Source organism: Miscanthus floridulus, chromosome 6, assembly GCF_019320115.1.
Source record: "Miscanthus floridulus cultivar M001 chromosome 6, ASM1932011v1, whole genome shotgun sequence".
In the NCBI taxonomy this organism is placed as follows: Eukaryota; Viridiplantae; Streptophyta; class Magnoliopsida; order Poales; family Poaceae; genus Miscanthus; species Miscanthus floridulus.
This window is the reverse complement of record NC_089585.1, coordinates 10436408-10441815: the sequence shown is the minus strand read 5'-3', so window position 1 is coordinate 10441815 and position 5408 is coordinate 10436408. Positions and strand designations below refer to the sequence as shown.

Here is a 5408-nt window from a genome sequence, read left to right as displayed (position 1 = left end):
CAAACGAAAGTGCCTAAAGTTGTCAAACCTTAAAAAATTTAGGAACTAAACTCGCCCTAAACCCTAGTACAGGAAATAGGCTACCGGAAGTTTTGGTCTTGCCCGGGCACGCAAATGGCCCATTCTATTGCGCATCAATCGTGGTGTCAAAGCAGGATCCTGTGCTGCTTTTGGCCTGCCTGCTTGCATGCCGACTGGGGCGAAACAAACACGCTCACCCGGTCAAAGCTGGCGTTTCTCGGTTTCTCCGTGGAACGAGAGGCGGACCGCGAGTGGCTTGCCACGAAGGTGCAGCCGCTGGAGTCAGTCAACGTACATCCTGTCGGCTCAGTGAGGAGCACACGAATCCGATGCCCAATTTGCAAGCGACTTGCCACCACTCTGAAAGTCCGTGGTACGTGCTCCATTAAATTACTACAGTAGTAGTACCTGTAATACTACTAGTGCAGCTATTAGTACAAACCCGGTTCATTTTAGCCCGTGTTTAGTTTATAGGAAGTTGGAATTTGGGGATACTGTAGCACTTTTTGTTTTTATTTGTCAATTAGTGTTCAATCATGGAGTAATTAGGCTCAAACGTTCGTCTCGTAAGTTCCCACTAACCTGTGCAATTAGTTTTTTTTTCGTCTACATTTAATGCTCCATGCACGGGCCGTAAACATTCGATGTGACTTTTTTGGGAATTTAGGATGAAACTAAACCAGACGTTAACTTATCTGGCTTATCAGCAATATAATATTTTTCTCAGCTGTAAAAACCTGAACATACGAAACGCTGAAGCTGTGCTCTAGCAATATACGGAGTAGGTACTCCACTTCAGTACAACCGGTACCAATCTCCTCCTTTCACACCACCACTTGAGGTTTGGATAGCGGTAGTGGGAAACTGGTAAGTAGTACTGTACGTAAAGCTACTTTGGTTCCCAGTCACAAGTAGGCACACCTAAGGTTAGGGACCAGCCACACTTATGGCTAGCCACATTATGTGGTAATTTTAGAGTGTTGGGTTCACAACTAAGATGTGGGTAAAAAAACTAGTAGCTTGTTATTTAGTTTATTGATTACAAATTGTTAGGTAACAGTTGTGGGTAGCGGTTTAGATTGCAGCCGTATGTTAGTCAAAATGCCCCATATACATTCTCACTAGGAAATGTTTGAATAATCATCACAAGCACACGAGAAGCTTAAATAATGTTTACTAAAACATAGCACTAGAGCAATATACTATCAGCTTCTAGCTTTTATAAAATGAACAGTCCAGCCACTATAAAATCAACAGTCGGCCTTCCATTCTTCATGACGAGACAGTCCTTGCCTTCCATTCTTCATGATCAGATAGTCAAAATAACACATGCAAATGTTCACAGAAAGATGAAATTAGTAATATAATAAACTAAAATAGCTTGGAATACAAATATACCGTATGAGCTAATTTTGTCAACAAAAAAAAATCTAACACCACAATGCCAAATCTCAAGATTTCCTATATATTAGTTAACAAAAAAAATTGTCTATTCGATAACAATCTTGCCTAGATTAAAGAAACGAAGCACCTGCAATGATTTGTCCATATATACTAAAGAAAGGAAGCACTAACTAGCCAGAACCAGATGGATTTACCGTATCTCTGCATGGATTTATTCTTACAAACAACATGTTCGCTGTTTGATTTCTGGGCTGATAAGTTCCGACTGGAGCTGATTTAGTTTCTTGACTAAAACCAACAAGCGAATCATCTGAAAAATCAATGGAAAGGAGAAAATGGAAATACCTTATCTGGCGGCTACAGAGGTTGCTGCGCCTAACCTTCTTCCGCACAGACCTGAATGTGCATGAATCACCGCTACGAGATGAATGAATATTTAGCTGGCTGATTGATTTGCCTCGGTTGTTCACAATGTGCGTTCCACCTGGCTTGAGCAGGCATGCATATACTTATATGTAAACAGTGCAAACGGAATATGGCATCCTCCGGTCCTCCCCAACACAGCACAGTAGCCTGTCACTGTCTAGCCACAGTAGTAGCGGCCCGCACACCGTGCACATCGGTGTCAGGCCCGAAGGCTGTAGCGGTACACAAGGCGACAGGCCCACAACCAGTCACCTTGCCCGCTCCCGTATACCACATGGGCCGTTTCCGTTGGGCGCCACAAACAGCCGGCCCGACGCCGACAGACTCTACGTGGGCCTCCATGTCAACAAGAGACGCACGGGAATGAATACTTGTGGGGATGATCAGTTTGTTGGGCGGCCCAGGCCTGCGGCCACACTCCTCCGGTTCGATGGCACATGGAAATGAAGGGACTACAAGAGGAAGCTGAAAAATAGGAACCATGAATTATTTTCCACTAACACCACTACTTCATTCAATCTAAGGATTCCTTTACTAAAAGAGTGAAGAGGCCTTTGGAGGAAGCTAATTACTGTTTCTCTCACTAGGTATGCGAATGGCCGATCCTCCAGATCCAACTTTTATTGCTTGGCATTAACAAAACAGCAATGGTAATCATGCACTGATATGCGATCTTTCTTATCAATTACTGCCTCTAAAATCTTCAGTTTCCACCAAAATGAATGATAACGCACACATCGCCTCTTCTCCAAAATCGACCGAATCTGGCCATGTTGCCGGCACTATCACCTTATGCCATTTTGGATCAACTAATAGTAGCAAGTAATCAAGGTTGCAGATATACAGGTACAGCCCAGATCAACATCATCAAGTTCCCAACTCATCCTCTGGCCTCCCCATGTACTAGTTACCAAGTACGTTACGGTAATTCGCCTATTAGTATCGGCAAGTGCCATTAGCCCATCCCAAATCACTGCGGGGTTACCGCGTTCCAGTTTAGTAGTAAGCTAGCAGGACGGCATGGAAGCGACGACTATGCTTCTTCTGTTCACCCTCCTCCTCGCCGGGCAACGAGGCTGCACCTGCACGGCCTCTGTTGTTTGCCGGTGAAGGCGGGTTCAGCGTGGACTTCATCCACCGCGACTCCGCCAGGTCGCCGTTCCGCCACCCCCGCGCTGTCCCCGCACGCCCGGGCGCTCGCGGCCGCGCGCCGCTCGCTCCAGGGCGAGGTGCTCGGGCGCTCTTACAGCGGCGCGTCGCCCGCGGCCGCGCCCGTGTCCGCGGCCGACGGCGGCGTTGAGGTCCAAGATCATCACCAGGTCGTTCGAGTACCTGATGTACGTGAACGTCGGTACGGCCGCCGACGCAGTTGCTCGCCATCGCCGACACCGGCAGCGACCTCGTGTGGTGTGAACTGCAGCAGCAACGGCGGCAGCGGTGGGCGGCGACGGCCCCGCGGACGCGGATGCCGACGGCAACGTCGTGTTCCAACCTTCCCGCTCGTCTACGTACAGCCAGGTGAGCTGCCAGTCCAACGCGTGGCCAGGCGCTCAGCCAGGCGTCCTGCGACGCGGACTCAGAGTGCCAGTACCAGTACTCGTACGGCGACGGGCTCCCGCACGATCGGAGTCCCTGTCCACCGAGACCTTCAGCTTCGTCGACGGCGGCGGCAAGGGCCCAGGTCCGCGTGCCCCGCGTCAACTTCGGCTGCTCCACGGACAGCGCCGGCACGTTCCGCTCCGACGGCTGGTCGGGCTCGGCGCCGGGCCCGTCTCCCTCGTGTCGCAGCTAGGGGCCGCGACGCACATCGGCCGCAGGTTCTCCTACTGCCTCATCCCCGTCCTACGACGCCAACTCGTCGTCCACCCTCAACTTCGGCTCCAGGGCAGTCGTGTCGGAGCCCGGCGCGGGCGTCGACGCCGCTGGTGCCGTCGGATGTGGACTCGTACTACACCGTCGCCCTGGAGTCGGTCGCGGTCGGCGGGCAGGAGGTCGCGACCCACGACTCCCGCATCATCGTCGACTCCGGCACGACGCTGACGTTCCTCGACCCGGGGCTGCTGGAGCCGCTGGTGACAGAGCTGGAGCGGCGGATCAAGCTGCAGCGGGTTCAGCCGCCGGAGCAGCTGCTGCAGCTGTGCTACGACGTCCAGGGGAAGTCCCAGACGGAGGACTTTGGCATCCCGGACGTGACACTGCGGTTCGGCGGTGGCGCTGCCGTGACGCTGCGGCCGGAGAACACGTTCTCGTTTGCTGCAGGAGGGGACGCTGTGCCTGGTGCTGGTGCCCGTGTCGGAGTCACAGCCGGTGTCCATCCTCGGCAACATTGCGCAGCAGAGCTTCCACGTCGGGTACGACCTCGACGCGCGAACGGTCACCTTCGCGCCGCCGACTGCACCCGCTCGTCGGCCTCCAGCTGATGCAACCGCCATGCGGACCCCTGTAACACATTAGAATAAATCATTTTGACATAAGGAAAAATCTGTGACCGTGTTAAATCCAAAATAGATCGTGGATACGAGAGACCCATTTTATTTTTAGTTACAGCAAAAGCACAACATAAATATAAGTATCCTCTCTCCTATAGACTTATTTACAGAAAGTGTATCTTTTGTGTCCTGTTGCCTGAGAAGACAAAAAAAAAAATAGATATTAAACCATTTACCTGTAGCGCTGCCCAAACATGAAATAAGTGTAGTCTTATACTTTATGGCCCCGTTCGACTTACCTCATATTTGGCTTGTTTGGCTTTTTTTTTTCAGCCGAAACAGTGTTTTTCTCTGGTAACAATTCAACCAGAAACCGTGTTTTTCAGTCAAGATTCAGCAGGCCGAACTGGCCTATATTATACATGTTAAAGCCGAGAGAGAAAGGACGATGCTAAAGCCCATATGTTGCGATATTTTTTTTTTTTGGCACAATTGCCTAAGTCAAGTGCTCAAATTATCTGCGGACACTTTTGCTACACACTTGCCAAAGTATTGAAGTCATTGACATGCAGTACCTAATTTAATGGAAGGAAACAACTAAAAGGCACAAAAAAAAGAAAAAAAAAATCAAATTACTCCCCTCAAGTTTAGCATATGTTCAGATTAACCCCCTAAGTAATATTTAGTTCAATTTACTCTTTCCAACCATTTCACTTGGTCTACTTTTTTTTTAAGGAAATTTTCATTTGGTCTAGTTTACCACTTATATGATTTGTTTATTTTTACTTCACCACAAGTGAGTTTTAATATCGACTTTTATGATGTGATGGAGGATATCATAAGATATGTTAGAAAAATATATCTTAATTTTCACCACTATTTTGATAGCTTAGAAAATTTAATAATAAATTAACACTAGAGATACAATATCGTATAAAACATAATGATGAAAGACACAAAATATGATTATCCTCTGTCACCTCACAAAATTTAAAACTAAAATATAATTTGTACATAGAAACAAAAAATAATTTATTGTAAGGTGTATGAAAGGATCAAGATGCCCAAGAGGAGGGTGAATTGGGCTAATTCTAAATTCTTTGCAATAATTAAGTTCTACACTTAGCC

At 48.1% G+C, this 5408-nt stretch overlaps 1 pseudogene; it reads left to right on the top strand.

Annotated features, from left to right (window-relative positions):
• The first annotated feature begins 2871 nt into the window (after nucleotides 1–2871).
• On the top strand, nucleotides 2872–4271 carry LOC136457604 (probable aspartic protease At2g35615; annotated as a pseudogene).
• The last annotated feature ends 1137 nt before the right edge of the window (nucleotides 4272–5408 follow it).